We start from the raw sequence: 18,400 nt of genomic DNA on the forward strand, positions 1-18,400 counted from the left end.
TTTAGTGAGTAAACCTGCGCTCATCGAAGGGTCAGCGCATGAGCAATTCCGGTGGGGCATGAAGAAATCCTTTGATCTTCTAGGTGACTCGGACATTTTCTTCAATATCTTCCCATGCTTTTGCTTCTTTTATTGGATGGATATTTATTTTCTTCCAGGTTAGATTTGAGGAACTTGGCAATGCACGAAGTAGGCAAGACTTTGAACTCTAGTTCTGCTTTTTTGTTGTTTTGCCTTTTTAGTCCAGGCAAAGGACCATACCAGTAGAAACAAAATGCCTTAATATAATGTTCCTACTGAGGTGAGTGCTAGAAGAGACAGGTCTGTGAAGCTCTAAGATACGTCAAGAAGGGATGTCTCCAAGTCTGTAAGGTATCCTGTGGCTGATTGGGATTGGGAGTAAGGAAGAATGTGAGTGGGTAGAGAAGAGGGGAAGATGGATAATAGATTGGACATCTTGCAGAAAGCAGGAGACTTCAGAGTACTCAATCTTAAATGGGATGTTTTTATCAAAACCTTCTCCTTAAGAAATTTGTGTCAAAGAGAAAGCAGAAAAATTACAAGAGCCAGGGATGGTGGTTGACTCCAGGGTAACAACATCGTCCAGACACAACAGGAACTCACAGAAACTGTGACCGCACATACACAGGTCCTATTCAAGCCAGACAATCCCAGTACCCAGAAGGAGAGGTAGGCACAGAGTCCCACTCTTCACCAAGAAGCTATTTGCCGGTGACTTTGGCTGGGAAAGGGAAAAATTAGCTTTCTCCAAAAGCATGTCATTAGATTTAACAACTTCAGGGCAGGCCTCATTCCCAGGGTGGTTGGTCAACCCAACCAGACTCTATTTGTGTGTGTGTGTGTGTGTGTATGTGTGTGTGTGTGTGTGTATGCTTTTAGTTTCATTTTGTTTTGATTTGTTATTTTTGTCCTACTGGTATTTTGTCTGTTTTAAGGGAGGAAGGGAAAGAGGGAAGAAAAAAGAAGGAAGGGAGGGAGGAAGGAAGGAATGGGGGAGAATCTGGGAAGAACTGGAGAAAAGAAAAGATAAACACAAAAAAATTTAAATAAAAACAAAAGAAAGGAAGTTTGGCACTGAGAGAACAGAAAGCAGGAAAGTGTTGGCATCAAAACTGGGGTTTTCTTTATACATCATTAAGACTTCACAGTGCCAGCTAATGACTACTAGGAGATTGGCAGCAGGCATTTCTGCATGTCACTTTTCTTCTCACTACTAAAATACATAACAGAAGTCACTTGAGTGAAGAAAGGTTCATTTTGACTCAGTTTTAGAGGGCGCCAGTTCATAGAAGGCAAAGTATGGTGGCAGAAGCAGTTAGCAGGAGGTCTTCTCATGGTGAGGATGAGAAGGCACAAGGAGCTAGATCAGGACCAGAGGCAAACGTAACCTTCAACGCTTGCTCCTGGTTACTTACACCTGACAGCCGGACTGTATATCCCAAAGCCGCCACCATCTTCTAAAATAACACCACCAGCTAGGGATGACATGTCCAAACACACGAGCACATGGCAGAGGTTTTACATTCAAATCATAACAAGGAGAGACCAAGAAAGGATTCCTCCCCCGAAGGAAATCACAGTGGAATGGTGGAGACACAGGTATCAGAAACAAAATGGGAATGACCTAGTTCTCACTGTGGGGGAGGAACATGTGAGGATCTGAGAACTTAACACAATTGAGTAGTCAAGACTTGTGTACACACATGGAATGTCACAGTGGAACCCAATAATTTATATAATTAATATATATTAATAATTATAATTAAAAAGACTTAATCATGATGCCAGCTAATGACTATTAGGATCGTATATGGCCAGCAGACCAGAATGCATACACATTAGCTTGTGGGCTATTACACCAGCTTCTAGAGGAAATGCAATAGTTATATTATTGTTGTTTAGTTTTGTTTTTGAGAGAGGGTCTCACGTATCACAAGCTGGCCTTTAATTCTGGATGTAGCCAAGGATGAATTTGTACTTCTGATCACCCTGACTTTACCTCTCAGATACTGAGATCACAGGTGGATAATGCCTTGTCTGTTTTTTGAGAATAAAAGACAGGTCTGTGTGTATGCCAGGGAAAGCATTCTATCAATTGAAGTACACCTACAGCCTTAACCTGCCTTTAAGTCAATGAAATCAAAGCCCAGGAAAGAGAAATAAAAGAAGAAAAAATTGCAATCTATAATACACCGAAGGATTTGGATACTGAGAGTTTCTTCCATCACTTTCCATCACGCTGTGTTTTCTCAAAGTTCATATCTCAGACCCACCTTCTGAGCTGCAGGCCCGCTTGGAGCACACAGGATTCTCCTCTGTCTGAGGGAGTTCACAGGTAAGTTTCTTTGTCAAATACATTCCTAGTACAATGAGCACAGATGGCTGCCTCTAGCTCTGTGTACTACTGAAAGTGAATGGAGTGTGTATCACTACACGAGAACAGCAGGCTCATACTGAGACCAGCCTGGCAGTCAGGGACATAAGGTTACCGCACCGAGGCGTAATCTATTTTACTAACCTGGCTCCCATTCTTCTTTTTGTCTTCCCTTTGTTCATAGCCATTTGATTACTCAGTTACTGGACACTTAGCAGGTCCTATGGGCATGGTGCTGGCCACTAGGTGTTTTCAGTCTGACTTGTCTCAGCGGAAGTGCTTGCTATATGGCACTGACTCCTATAGCCTTTCCTAACTGTCTTTTGTCCATGAGTAATTGAAGGATCTTTCCATGAAGAACAAAAGCTCAGAGGATGTCAGAAGAGGTACAAGGGCAGGCATAGGGTCCCCAGAAACCTGGGTCTGTTCTAGGGCATAACATTGCTTAGCTAATGGTTCCCCGTGGGTCTTCATACATTCTGTCTCTTTCTGGGGTCTTGTGTCACACTAGTCACATTAGTAACTAATTATCTGTAAGGATTGGCTTAATGCTTGTCAAACAAGAAGGTGGGCTGTCCCTAGTGCCCAGCAGGGATCCTTGGTTTTTGGAAGTCTTCCACAAATATTTGCTTGCTGACAAATTAACATGAAGCCCAAATGAACAGGCTGCTTCTGTTGAGCACCTTGAAGAAGTGAATTTCCCCGGCAAACAGCAGGGCAAATTAAGGAGCCGGGAAGACAGAAAGCACTCCCTAGAAAGGAACAGCTTGAAGGACAGTGAATCTATGGAGGAGGGAATACAATGAAACTTATTGTTGATAGCCTCTTGAGTTCTATAGGAACGGAGGCACTGTGACTGTCCAGCCTCTGGTGTGCCTACCAGTGGGGCTTACTGAGCAGGGAGCTCAGAGACAGAGGACACCAGGCTGAAATGAGCTCCCTTTCCAGGATTCTAGGTGTCTAAATGAAAAGTGCCCCAGGCAGCCAGTAGCAGGTGTGAAATCTTGCTGTCACTATTCATCTGGATTTCCTAACCTTCTGCAATTTGACTCTGGTGCTGAATGCTGGAGCTGGCATCCTTTGGGAATGGATGTGTGAGTGGTATGGATGAGACTTTGAGGGTAGGCCTGGGATGAGGACTCTGAGGCTGTCAGGAAGGCTGGGTAGGGACGGAGAAAGTCTGGGTGCCTTAGAGGAGGGACGGCATAGGTAGCACGGTCTACCACTGGCTAGAAGCTATACCTGAGCTCAGGTGGTTGTGTAAAGCTGTCTCTTTTGTGCAGCAGAAACTGCAGCTCATGCCCACAGCATATGGTTTCACCTGGCTTTATCAGACTCTTGAAAATGCTAGTAACAGCTATCTCCCACGGGGAGACTCCCTCATAGGATTTCCTGAAATACACTATTTTACAAAAGCAAAACAACTTATTTAATTTTATTTTATGTGCATTAGTGTGAAGGTGTCAGATCCCTTGGAATCAGCATTACAGACAATTGTGAGTTTCCTTGTGGGGTGCTGGGAATTGAATCAGGGCCCTGATGGAAGAGCATATACAGTGTTCTTAACCACTGAGCCATCTCTCCAGCTTATACAAAAGCAAAACAAGCCAGTGGGATAATGGTGACACAGGGTGGTAATCCCAGAACTTGTGAGGCAGAGTCGAGAGGACTTCAAATTGGAAGCTGTTTTAGTTACTTTTCCATTATTGTGATAAAACACCATGACCAAGGAAATTCATAAAAGAAAACTTTTAATTTGGCTTACAGTTTTAGAGGGTTAGAGTTTATGATGGCAGAGCAAAGGAAGAGTTGAGAGTTCACATCTTGATCTACAACCACAAGGGAGGAAGGGATGCAAGGAGGGAGGGAGGAGAGAGAAAGAGAAAGAGAGAGAGAGAATGAAAGAGACAGAGATAAAAGAGTCCACCGGGAATCACAGGACTCTTTTGAAACCTCAAAGCCCACCTCTAGTGACACACCTCCATCAAGGCAACACCTCCTAATCTTTCCTAAATAGTCCACCAACTGGGGACCCAGTATTAAAATATATGAGCCTGTGGGAACTATTCTCATTCTAGTTACCACAAAGGCCAACCTGGGTTACAAAAGAAAAATCTTGTCTTAAAATCAACCAACAAACAAAATCAGAGAATTTTATAACAAATAGACAAATTCCCTGCCCTAAGGAGATTCATGGTTCAGTGTAGGTAGATAAAACAGAAACACACACACACAAAAAAAAAATTAAATGAAAATGAGACTTGATAAATTATTGGAGAGAGGTAGAGATAAATCTCGAGAGTGAACTTGTAGCTGAAAAAATGTAGAAAGACATCTACAAGACATACTATTTACATTAGGTTGAACAAAAAGATCCAATCATAATCCAAGCAAACATAATAACAGTGGGGTGTGACAGTGCACAGCCACAGTCCCAGCCAAGGGAAGTGAAGGCTGGAGGATCAGAGGTTTGCAATTAGCCTTGGCTACATGGCATCCTTCCTCTAAAGTCAATCAATTAAATGAGTCCAAATAACAACAGCAGCAACAACTGACTTTAATTATTTCTTGTATCTTTTGATACAAGATATAATAAAATTACTTCATTTTCCCCTTCCCTTTCCTTTCTCTAGGCCCTCCTGTATACCCCTTTTTACCTTTTTTTTCCCCCAAATTTATGGCTTCTTTTTTGGTTAATTGTTGCTGCATACTTTTATGTATATATTTAATCATATATCAAGACATCCCGATCAGTCTGCACACTTGCTCAGTCTGTACAATGTTTCTTGAATGTACATTTTCAGTGATGACCATTTGGTATTAGATAACCAATTGGTGTACTCTTCCCTGGGGAAGACTATTTCTCCCACTCAGCATTTCTTAGTGGCTTGTAGTTCTTTAATGACTTACTTTTTAATCATTTGCTATGAACCCTTTTCTGTATAGGTCTTATGAAAATTATTTTTTACAATATGACCAGGAAAAGAACCTTCAATATCACTCTTCCCCTTTATAGATTAAGAAACTGAGGGTTCCAACAGATACTTAACTTGGTTAAGGTTTCACAGCTATCAGTGAAGGATCAGAGTTTGATCCCAGGCTCCACAGATCTGGGATTTTATACCATTGAGCCCTACAGAAAAGACACTGGCTTCTTTATGTTAGAAGTTTTCCAGAAAGAGATCCCAGGATGCCTCACCCTAAGAGTCTGAATCCTTCAAATGCTTTATATAGACCTTCTTGTCAATCATTTTAGTCCTAGCTGGTCCTTTGTAAATGTGTAATTGAGCAACTTTAGGCACTGTCTGTGGAGTACTCGCCAGATGTTAGGAGCTAATTCAAGAACTCTGTAGCGTTAACCTATGCATCCCTCCCAACTACACTACAGGGGCAAACATTCACTAACCTCTTTTTGTGGGTGAAGGAAACAAAGTCACACAAGGTTATGCTACTTGCCTAGGGTCATGTAGAAAGAGCATAGGGTCTTGGATTTTCCATTTTGTAGTCCTGTAGCATTACTTCCTAGATCTGTTTTTGTTTTCATCTTATGTTTCCATGCTCCTTTCTGCCAGGGGTGACGTGATTTAGTCTGGGACGGGGGCGGGTGCCCAGAGATAATGAAGGTAATTTTGAAGCAACTCATTATTCCATTCCTGGGGCAGGGTGGATACCTGTGATCTTCTTTCCTGGGTTTGAAAAGCATTGGCGCACCTGGCCCTGGAAAGAATTGAGGGAATGGCTGCTTTTTTTCTGCTGACTTAAGGAATTAGGCTGGCTGCATTAGGGGTTACTGGGTTTTGCTTGTGTCTCTATGTCCCTGTAGAGAAAAAGCACACAGTGAAAGTTCCTGGGAGGTAGGTGTTCAGGGACGACACTTTACTGAAGAGCCTTTTGTGAAGTTGTCCATGACCCTCTCATTCCTTTCCTGCATGCAATTGTCTTCCTCAAGGGGTGGAGACTGTGTTGAAGGCGAGAACCAGGAGGCATGCATGCATCTTTGCAAGCTTCTGGCTTCTACAAGCCCTTGACATGGTGCTCCGTACCCAGCAGACGCTATAGTCTTATCAACAAAAACACAATATGGCTCCTAAATTCATTCCACCGAGGCTTCTGTCGCTAGTGCTCTCTTTCTTTGGGTGTTGGCTGTTAAGGGTGGCCTTCGCTGTCAGCCTCTCCGGATCTCAATTCCCTCATCTGTCAAATGGGGTGACAACACTAGCTACTGGTATGAGCATTATATGGGACACTAGCATGCAGACCATTGCCTGAACGTAAGAAAATTATTCTGTCCACGCTAGCCATTCCTAGTGTCTAATCCAGACATTCGCCACAGGTAACAAGAGTGCTGCAAAGTCAGGCAGCCTGGCTTTGAATTTTGATTTCTGTATCAAGTCGCTGTTGACTTTTATACCTGTGTGTGCTGTTACTTGCACAATGGTGAAACACAGACACACCTCCTTATCCTGTGGGGTTCTAGACAAGCACGTGGTAAACGCTAAGGGAAGCCAGCGACCTTGCTGATACCACTGTGCACCCTCGGTGTGGTGCATGAGGCCGTGAAGAGGCTTGGTAATTTTGGGACTGTCCGTTTCTTCAGGAGAGCTGGCCTTCCTTAAGGTCTTGAACTGCCTAAGCATACATTGTCCTGCTTCTTCTTTGCCCCTTGGCAATGAGGTTTCCTGCCCTGTCTGTATCATTCACACATTCTCGTTCTACGAGGCACTCACATTGCTCTATAAGAGACCACCTATCTTATCCTCCAGTATAACTTCCAGACTACAGCTGCTCCATTACTCATTCATTTGAGGATTGCTCTCGGTTGTCCTCTTACGGTTTTTTTTTTTTCCCAAAATTTCCCTTTTTGGGCTACACAAACGGGAGAGGAAGGGCAGAGGTAGGATGCTTCATTTTTATTCTTGGAATGGCAACAACTGATGCGATAAAACCTAAGCCAAGGGGACAATGAAAATGGTCCTCTTTACTTCTCTCCAGTGCTTTGTTCAAAAGCATCCAAACAGCAAAGCGTAGCCTCGGACCATTTGCACCGCTGGGCTGGACGCTTTATGAGGGCCACAGTCCCTGGCAGGAGCGCTGCCGGCTCTCCCCGGCTTTGAATAAAAAAAACACAAGCCATAATACACATAAAACCCTAATGTGCCTTCAAAATTACCTCATCTTTTATTTAGAGGGTATTTCGCCCTTGTCTTCCTTTATCGCTCTTTATATGACTGAAATGGGCGAGCAGTGCCAAATGAGGCCATCGTGGACGCTGCGCGCTGGGAGTGTTTATGGCCTAACTTTGGCAAGGCTGCAAGGCCCCAGGAGTCCCTTCACTGAGGCCCCTGCTCCCTCCCCAAAGCCAGCTTCTTCCATGAGGAGGCTGCTGCTTCCCTATTTGGCCTGCTTCTCTGTCTCTTTATTATTATTATTTTCAATTCCAAATGTGAATTTTAATGTATTTCTAAAGGAAAGGGCAGCCTCGTTTCTGAGAAGCTGAGTTTTCAGTGCGGTACAAAGGCCTGGAGCTTCGACCTTCATCTGAGCATAGGGCTAAGGTTGGCTGCCCTTGTTCTCTGAGTTCAGTTTAAGGTCAAGAAGTGAGCTGGGTGCCCACTTGTGATCCCAGCACTGTAGAAGCTGGGGCAGGAGAATTAGAAGTTTAAAGCTAGCCTCTACTACACAGTGATCCGGAGGCCAGCCTGGGCTACATGAGAAACTTGCCTCAAAAAAAAAAAAAAAAAAAGACCTAGAAAAGCTATGGTCTATTTTAGCACTCTTTGAAGGAAAGCATAGGGAAAAGGGAGGCGTTTACAGATACTATCTCTCTGACTTTAGTATAGCTCCTGTACTCTGGAAGGCTTTCGAAACAGTTGAGTATCTAACTCAGTTTCTGGGGGTTCTAATTTTGGAGGCTTTGTTTAGAACTGAGATATTGTACTTCTGAAAGGTTCATAGGGGATGCTAATGGTGTGATGGTGTGGGTCTGCCCAGTACACTGAGACTCTGGGGTAGGAGGATCAATGATGGAGACAGTATGGTATGGTATGGTGTGGTATATGTGTATGTGTGGGGGAGAGGAGGAGAGGGTGGGGGAAAGGGAGAGAAAGAGAGACGTCTATACAAACAGTACTAATTTTATTTTGTCAAGTAAGGTTTTCTACCTAGAGTGGAGATGGGCTTCAATGATAATAAATTGGATTCTAGAGTTTGGGACTGTGAAGCTGAGAAAACTCCAGGGTATACAGCTATAAGCAGTGGTTCTAAACCTCTGGGCACAATCCCTTTGGGAATAGAACCACCTTTTTTTCACAGAGGTCCCATGTCAGATACTCTGCATATCAGATATTTGTGTTATGATTCATAACAGTAGCAAAATTACAGTTATTAAGTAGCAGCAACATAATTTTATGGTTGGGTTTGACCAGAACGTGAGGAACTGTATTAAAAGGTCGCAGCATTAGAAAGATTAGAATCACTGTTCTACAGAGATGTCATGGAATAGATATCAGACATTGAGACCTATCCTTCAGGGAGCCAGATTCTTTTTATTGCACAGTTTTAAATATCAACAGGATATACAGGGATATGTGTCGACTTCTCTTTAAGAAATCCAGATCACTGATTAAGAAATTCACTGGGGTCTTAATAATGGCAGTTCATGTTAGTCATTGTGAGGCAGCTAGACAAGCTCTCTGACCTTAGAATCTGCTGTGGAACGGAGTGAGAGGAGCAGCAAGCACAGCTGTTGGAAGTCAAGGTGTGGGAAGTGTCCTAGCCTAGTACTCGGGCCGTGGTCATTTCAATCATGTGTCATCGCTATCGCTGAACACCTCCAAATCAGCCCTCAGACTCAACGAGCACCTACTGAGTGCATATTACATGCAAACTCTTCATCCTTAACCATCCTGGGTAGCTCCCAGATGTTGAACCAGTTTTATTCTCTACTGATGAGAAAACAGCTCCCCTGAAAGGTAAAAAGATCTGCTACAGCTGTTTAGAATCTGCAAATCTCACAGGCATTCACTTGAGACTATTCCTGTCTTTCTTCTCCTCACAACTCAGCTGGAGCTCACATTTATTTACTTCTGGCTGTGGAGCTTGGGAGCTGTTTGATCTTAGACAACGTATTACCATCTCTGTTCGTTATCATTTGGGAAGTGAAGGAATTGGATGATGAATAGTAAAGCAGAGACTTCTTCTAATGGGCTCTAATAATAACAGCTTGCAGTGTGAAACGTATTTTAGAAGTACCCTTAGAGCCTATGTGGGATTCATTTGTGTCGTCATTGTTTCAATAATTTAACAAATATTGTTGAGTACTTTCAATGTATCCAGAGCTGTTTTGGTTCCTGGAGGTGGTGCAGTGAATTTTCTTAGCAGTCATTCCTTCTGTCTGAATCTATGTTTTGCTTCAAGAAGGTTTGAAAGTGGTGGCCAGAAACAGATAAACATACAATATGTAGACATAAGCAAGTTTTTGGGCATGAAAAAGTTTCAGAAACATAGTTGTGGAGTGGAGACGTATGCTTAGAATATTCCAGAAAAAGCCAAGAAACCACCATGAAGTGAGCTTAGGAGAGGATGACATGAGGGCAGTGTGTTTCAGCCCATGGGGAACAGGACACAGAGTGCAGCCTCTCTTCTAGAAAGGGAAAGCCACCATTTGTGGTCATCATGGCTAGCCTAGAAACAAGATTTAAGGGCTGGGTATCTCAAGAGACCTCCAAGAGCTGAGAGACATGGATAACTGACTTACAAGTTACCCAAGTGTGTGTGGTTAAGGATCACACACAAATGCACACATGTCCTGCCATGTCCAATGGGAACATCTTTGGCTTGATCTCAAACACAGACTTTACCATCTCCCATTGGACAGGATATCCAGCCCAAAGGGACCTCCCTTGTTTTCCCAAAAAGCCCTGCCACATATGATAGCACTGGTAAAGAGTTCTCTTCTCTTCCTCCTTCTTCATTTTTCTTTTCTGAGACAGGGTTTTTCTGGGTAGTTCTGGCTATGTTGGAACTTGCTCTATAGACCAGGCTGGCCTCAGGACTCAGAGATCTGCCTGCCTCTGTCTCCCAAGTGCTGGGAATAAAGATGTGTGCCACATAGTACCCAGTTTATCAACTTTGCTTTTAGACAGGATCGTATTATGTAGAACAAGCTTGCTTCAGCTGTAGCAACTCTCTTGCCTCAGCTTCCTGATATGAGTTTCACTTTTTTGCTTTTGTGACTGGACTTTAGAGGGAACCCAGGGTCTCATGTACGCCAAGCATCTGCTCTAACACTGACCTCCTGCTCTTGTGCTTCAGGAGGAAACAGCTGTTTCTGAATGAGATTAAAATTAAGAAAACGAGGCTTGATTCTAAAAACAGTCTTTTTTATTATTGTTATCTAGGTCCTGAGCTCATGGATCTGTGACAAGTTCAGTAGTTATTCAAATATATTTAACTCAGAGGGCTTGATATCAAGCAGCAGGCATAGAGCGAATGTCTGTGCAACTGAACTGAATTTGCATTTTAATCCTTAGTGTGGGAAGTGAGTATGGATCCCTAACATTTGCAGATTTCCTTTTCAAATGCTGCCTGGAAGCAGCTCATGTCTACTGTATGCCTACCAAGAACTTTTCCAGCAGGCTTTTCCAAGTGGGGCCAGCCAGTCTCTAGTCTCCAGGCCCTCATTTGCCTTTATTTAGTTACCTCCCACACTGTATCTGGGTGGGTCCATAAGGCAGAAGTGATGGTCTTGTTTGATACTTTGTCATTTTCAAGAGCCTTTGCAGCTTCTAACTAGCTCCTTGCTTGTCCTTTTGCCTCACCCATTCTGTGGGAAGCTGGTGACATTTCATAAGCAGCCCCAAAGTGAAGCTAATATGTCAAGGAAACAAAGTGTTCACCAGTGGCCTGAGGAAGCAGAACCTCTAGCCTTTGAGGGATGCAGTCTTAGAAGAGCCTGACAGAGAAAGCCCAGGTGGATCTTCTCTGCTAAGGCAAGCCTGGATACTTCAGCTTTGGAAATGATAGGAGAGAAAAATGCTTATTGTTTTCAGCTGCTAGATTTTTACTGAGCAAAGGTGTCAAATACAATTCCCATAATAGTTTTTGGGAGACAGGTATTGTGATCTCTATTCCATAGCTGAAGAAACCAAAGCTCATAGATGTGGGCCTAGTAGGGCTACATTCAGGATGCTGCCCTTGTCTCTGACATAGCACAAGGAGTGATTATGTTAAGTGATCTTAACCAGAGTCCCTAGTCATGGAGAGTGAGAGCTAGGACTGGTCTAAGATGGGCCTGTTTCCAGCATCCATTGTCTCTGTGAGCTTCTTCCCTGGCTGCATTTTAGGAGATGCTCAGGAATGGCAGGAATGCAGGTATGAGAGGCTATAATGTGTGCATCATGTAAACCATATGTATAAATGTAGGCAGAAGACAGGAGGGATAAGTTTCTCCTTTATGAATTTGGATATATTACTTTCATAATTTTAAAATACATCTCTATGTGTGCATGCATGGGTGTGCATGCTCATACGAGTGCAGATGCATGTGTTTGTGTGTGAATGTCCATATGTTTATGGATATGGAGGCCAAAACACAAGCTCAGAAGTTCCTCAGGTATCACCTACTGTTTTTTTTTTTTTTTTTTTTTGAAGCTAGACCTCTCATTAGCTGGCCAGTGATCTCAGAGATCCACCTATCTTCACCTCCCCAGTACTAGAAATCAAAGCACATGACAAACATACGTATATATTTTACATGGGTTCTGGAGATCAGAACCCATGTAAAATATATACGGCAAAAAGAAGCTGGAGGGAGACCCTTCCTGGGGCATGAAAGAGATAGCATTCTAGGCTACAGAGTCCCCCCCCACATAAGCCCCAGCATGTATAATTGCCAGAGGATATTAGGAAACCGAGGGTTGCCTTATCCTGTCTCTGTACTAGTCTCTTCTCCCTTTCTGTGCCTCCACCTTCCTTCTTTCCCCCTTCCTCACATTATCCTTTCTCCCTTCCTTTTTTTTTTTTTTTGTTCTGCCATCCTTTCATTTATTTTTCTGCTTATTCATCCAACAATTATACAGGTAGGGAGAATATGCTGTTTTAGAGGTACAATCCCTGCTATGTTTCAGGCCCTTCAAGGCACTGATGTGACCTATGAAAAGACCAAAATAGAAAATAAAAATGCCTTTGTTCTTGGGGCTGCAGGAGAGCAGAGCACACAAACCACACAGTATGTTAGGTGGTGATAGGTCTACAGAGAAAAGAGAGGTGGAGAAGGGACCCAGGAGGTGACAGTGCATAGATTGTGGACTGGGCAGGGTCAGGGCTGGTCTCTCTGGGGAGGTGTAAGCATTCTCGCAAAGCCCTGGATCTGGCTAAGGTTATTATGCAGATAATTGAGGAAACAGCGTGTTCATGGATGTAAGCGCAGTGACACAGAGGCCCCAAGGTGAGACTATATCTTCTATACTTATGTCACAGCAAAGAACCTGGTGAGTAGACTGTGCTAAAAGGAAGAGTCAAAGAGCTGGTTGATTGACAGGAGTTTAAAGGGTGTTAGGGGTCAAGGCAAGAATTTGACTTTGTTGACTAGTGACATAAAAGACTTAGAGGCCTTTAAGTGAGGGTGTATGTGTGTGCCAATAAATGCCTTGCAGTTTATCTGCTCTTTTTCCGGGGAGTGATGCCATGATTATGAGAAGGCAGGGCTCAGCTCTTAAGAAATGCATAGCCCAATGGAAGAGAAAGCTATAGAAACATTTATCTTTAGATTGTTTATTAGACTATTTCTCCCTAGCAAACCTTTCAACTCTCATGGGAGCCTTCTTACATTTCCGTAATTTAGTTTACTATTCACTCTGATTAAAAAAAAAGATTTATGAAGGTCAAATTAATTAAATGACACAGGTACCATGATAGGGTTTGCCTCAGAGTTGCTATGATGGGGTGTTGAGGAGTACTTGGTGGAGGTGACAGCTTTTAAGCCAAGGCTTGAGACTTGAATAGAACTAGAGCACAGATAAGTGGGACTTTTGGAGCATCTTATTTAGAGGGTTCTGGCTGCCTATAAGCCTTAGACAGCTGAGACCCCCCCCCCCCAAGTCAGGTAGTAGGGACAAGAGACAACAGCAAGAAAAATAATATACTGGACAGTGTTAGTGTTGTACAATGATAAGCAGGCCAGGAAAATAGCAATGAAACCAGGGTGGCTAGTGTGGAGCAATAGAAGATGTTTGATAGAGGCAGAGAAGCTTGAAGAAAGATGAAGAAGGGGGAGAGCTTAGGCTTAAGAATTGGGGAAGAGGAGATAGCAAGCACAGTGGTGAGGCAGGAAGGGTCAAATCAGTGAAGAGGTATGCCAAGGATGGTGAGGGAGGTCCTTGAGGTATTGGAGATTCTGTTGGATGTGTTAGAGACTTGGACAGTTTCTCTGAGTGTGCAGGATGTGGAGCTGGTGGTAAGAGACCAGCAGGCAGTTGCTATAAGAGATCTTGCGGCTTCTATGAGTGCAGGAAGGGTAGGACCTTAGGGTTTTTTATTGCTGCAACAAAACACCATGACCAAAAAGCAAGATGAGGAGAAAAGAGTTTATTTGCCTTAAACTTCCAGATAATATTCCATTACTGGAGGAAGTCAGGAGAGGAACTCAAGCAGGGCTGGAACCTGGAGGCAGGAGTTGATGCAGAGTGCAGAGGCTGTGGAGGGGTGCTGATTACTGGCTTGATTCACATGGCTTGCTCAGCCTGCTTTTTTGTAGAACTCAGGACCACCAGCCCAGGAATGGCACCATACACAATGGGCTGGATTCTCTCCCACTGATCACTAATTGAGAAAATGTTTTACAGCTGGATCTCCTGGAGGCATTTCCTCAAATGAAGCTCCTTTTTTTAAACCTCTGATGACTCTGGCTTGTGTCAAGTTGACAAACCAACCAAACAACAACGAGCCAGTACAGTAGGTACATCATATCGACACCATATATTGAAGGGTTCCATAGAGCTCTGAGATGGTCTGTTTTATCCCACCAGAAGGATGCAGAAAGGAAACAGTGTTCCCAACGGAATCACTTTGTTGGAAGAGACACAAGCAAAGAAGACCTTTGTAAGTTCAATAAGTTATACTGAGAAACTATGGGCTATATCACAGGTAAAAGCCAAGAATAGGTTCACACAGGCTTAGTCTTGAGAAAGGGTATTTGCTGAGTAAGTAGGAAGCAGGGAAGCTCACACTTTCAGAAGAAAGGGAGCATCAACAGCTATGGTGTTTGCTTAGCAGTCTCTTCCTCCACTGAGGATTCTGAGAAACCTGGTCCAACTGTGTGCTCTAATGGGAATGCCAGTTCCTGTATCCAAAACTGTATTTGACAGATTAAAGGAGATAGTATCATGGCATATTTGGGGACCTATAAGCTTCTACTGTGAAGCCTAAATGAAGGTGTGGCAAGTTATCTCTGAATTGTGCCAGAGGACCTGTGAAGCTAGCTTTGCACAGTTGTCTGAACAGGGTTTGGACTAGGTTGACAGTGCCTTCAGATACAGGAGTCCTGTCAATGGAGGTGACAGAGGTCATTGCACTCCATTTTCCTCCCAGCACCAGCTCAAGCACAAAGGCAAGTCTGTAGAGACTAAGGTTGGGTAGGCAGTGCCCATCCCCTCAATGAGAAAAGGCTTAGAGAAGACAGGGAGCCTTTGCAAAGATTCTCAAAGGTGGAGGAGATATGCAGTTGAGAGTTCTCCCGGGAGTACTGCAGAAGACAGAATAGATGCTGCAATACAGACTCTAAGGACAGAGTGGGCTAGAAGGCTGCTGTGAAAGTTTACCGAGATCTTCTTTTGTTAAACTTCTTTTAAGGACATACCCCAGAATGCACTGGAAAATCCAAGAGCGCTGGCAAGGAACAAAGGATGGCAAGCAAGTCCTAAAACCTTGTTCCACTGCTTGGGCCAGCACCAGCTCTCCATACAGCTTCCAGCCTTTATTGGCAGCTAGTCTATGAAATGGCTTCAGGCAAGTTCCCGGGGTAAAAGGTGCACCCTAGGTGTGGCAGACAGGCTTCCTTGTGAAGGTTCACCCTTGCCACTCAGCTCAACCAGGCCTACCATTGCTGAGTAATAATCAGGCTACAATCTGTCGGCAAAGAGCTCTTGCGACATGCTGTGCCAGGCTGCCAGGTAAACAGTCACTGTGTATGCCCAGAGCTGTGCTTACGTCTGTCTTCCAGGGAAACCTCCCTCCCTGGTGGCCTCCAGGCTGTGCCTCCACCCTGCCTGCCTCTCTGTTTTGTTCTCTGAGGTTGCCCAGTCCTTCCCTGGGAACCAGGTCAAGATCCCTAGCTGTCAGGTATCATAAGGCATGAATCAGTGCTCTGCAAGGAAAAGGCGGGAGATGTGGGCCAAGGCCAAGCTTAGTGCATGACCGAGCTGGTCAACAGCCATTGTCTCTTGAGTTGATAATCTGCATACGATGGGTCATCTCTTTGTGGGAGAAATTCAGGTAGCTGAAAACCATAGTTTGGGCAATAATTACTAAGTTGGCTTTTTCAAGACTTCAGTGGGAAATTAAATTTCACACAGGTGTGAACTTCAGGTGATGGAAAAATGGCTGCTTGTCCTGTCTGGCACTTAGATAAAGAGCGTTCATTGTTTTTATAGGTGGTCTCAGGGTTGCTGAGTTTTCCAAATATTTACTTTCCAAACTGTTGAGAGCCTGGTGACGAGCTCTTAAATGCTTCAGTCTCAAAGACATAACATTTGATGAGTCCATGATCTTACAAGGGTTCCTGGCCTTGGACCTCAGGCTTGAGGCATGATATTGGGCTCAGATATAATAGTCAGAAGTGCATAGGTGTAGTGCATTTAGGGGACAGCGAGAAGGAATTCATGTTGATACAGAAAATCAAGGATATGCAGCTTTAACTGAGCCTAGAAGAGTTCATCGGAGTGGGTATTCTATTTGTAGTGATCAGGGGTTGGGCTTGTGTTGTACTGGTGTTTACTAAAAGTGATTAATTCATTTGGAACATTTAATCAAAAAAATTCACTAGCATCACAAAAAGACTTATTCCAGGGATCTTAGTAACTTTTCCTGCTACCACCCTACTGATGGTTTGAAGCCTTTATAAAGTGGTTTATAGTGTGAACATTTGAGAGGCCACCATGGATAATGAAATGGATCAGAATATTGAGGTAAGATGTTGAGCTAGGTCATTCTTACAGCTTTTCTCTTTGAAAATTACCATATTTCTTTAGGGTAAGGATGGTTTTTTACTCATCTCTCTATCTTCAAGTGCCACCTATATGACTGCTCCCTTCACTGTTTTTTTTAATAATAATAATAATAATAATAAAAACTGACTTATCAATATAATGTAAATAAACCAAAACTGGCAGACTAGCTTTCTAAGAAACAGAAAGTGATTAGAAAATTCATTTTTAAAAGCACATAGAACTTAGAATTAGTTAACGATTTCTCTAAAAGACAATTGGATAACTTTAGTTACTTAATTCAGAATTCATAGCAAAGCTCTAAGAGCACATCACTATTGTGCTGGGGTCAAGGCAGACACCTGACAGTGGAAGAAAGCAGAGAATGTAGAAGTCGGCTCAAAAGTCACTGGCCAACTAATTTCCTTTAACTAATTTTTTTTTAATTTTATTTTTTTCTTATCAGTTACATTTTATTAACTCTGTATCCCAGCCGTGTCCCGATCCCTCATTCCCTCCCAGTCCCTCCCTCCCTCCCTCATCTCCACGCCATCACCCTTCACTGTTTTCATCATTCATTGAATGGCTTCCAAGTAAGGATTCACAGAAGACTAACACGCAGTCTTGTGAGTGGAGCAAGATAATCTATATGCATCTTGGTGAGTGCTAGGTTAGGAGAGCAGATATTTAGGAGCCCGAGGCCAGTGCCTTGAACATGTAGGAGAGTAGCTGGTCTGCTCACACAAGCAGAAGAATTGTCCCAGGGAGAGAACCAGAGGTAGGAAAGAATGACAAGAATACTGTGTTAATTTCTTAGGACATCATCAATAAAGAACCGCAATCTGAATGGCCAAAATAATCACAAATGTAGAAGGGTAGAAACTCAAGACCCAAGTGTTATTTGGGCCAGACTCTCCCCAGAGCTCTAGGGGTAAATCTGTTTTGTGCCCTTCTCTGAGCTCACTGGCGTTGCTTGAAGTCCATGAATTTCCTTGGCTCGCGGACACACCAGTTTTGTTTCTGCCTCTTTCTGTCTGTCAGTGTCTTTTATAAGGGCATCAGTCACATTGGATTGGAGTCCATTTTAATTATGTGTGATGTCATCTTAGCTTGATCATACTCACGAAGGCCTTTTCTTCCGTCAAGATTCCATTTGTGCAAACCTAGGAATGTGGCCTCTAACATTTTGCTACTACACAACTGATAACACAGTCTTCGAAAAAAAACAACACCACCAAACTCATTTTGGTTACAGCATAAGTACTGAGTGGTGGATCATAAGGAATATGAAATTTTAGAATCTTAACTTCTTGGTTGAGCCTTGAGCATTAACATGTGGGTGACAGGGTCCAGGGGTTTAAAAGTAATAAAGACTGTCTTTTACTTTTATGTATGGTACTGGGTCTCGAACCCAGGGCCCTATACATTCGTGGTAAGCATACTATCACTGAGTTACATTCTTTATTAGTGATACTATCTTCTAATGTGATACCCTCTACAACTACCCCTTCTCTGTTTGTGGTGAGAGACCTCAGAGGGGTCCAAAAAGTCAGATGTTCTTGCTGTCATTTTCTGCTGCTTGTGCTAAGACTGAGTGATTAGAGATGTTAAGGCTAAACTATGGAAAGATGCTGTGGGGCAGGCTGGCTGATGCTATCTGGGAAAGACCCTAGTTAATGTGATGAGGAAAGAAACAGTTTAGTTTGTTAAACACAGGCAATCGAAGATGATGACAAGGGGTGATGATGCTGTTCCAGTGTACTCTACTTGAGGTCCTTCTTGAAAGACAGAGGCTTAAAAGATT

The 18,400-nt window shown here is 43.3% G+C and overlaps 1 long non-coding RNA gene across 1 annotated transcript in view; it reads left to right on the forward strand.

Annotated features, from left to right (window-relative positions):
* The first annotated feature begins 2,156 nt into the window (after positions 1-2,156).
* The window catches only part of LOC129690583 (uncharacterized), a 38,920-nt gene continuing 22,676 nt past the window's right edge, over positions 2,157-18,400 (forward strand). The window contains exon 1 of the long non-coding RNA XR_008722330.1: positions 2,157-2,356. This is a non-coding gene — a long non-coding RNA (uncharacterized LOC129690583). The remainder of the gene's footprint in view (positions 2,357-18,400) is intronic.

Source organism: Psammomys obesus, unplaced genomic scaffold (assembly GCF_907164565.1).
Source record: "Psammomys obesus unplaced genomic scaffold, mPsaObe1.curated_primary_1811, whole genome shotgun sequence".
NCBI lineage: Eukaryota > Metazoa > Chordata > Mammalia > Rodentia > Muridae > Psammomys > Psammomys obesus.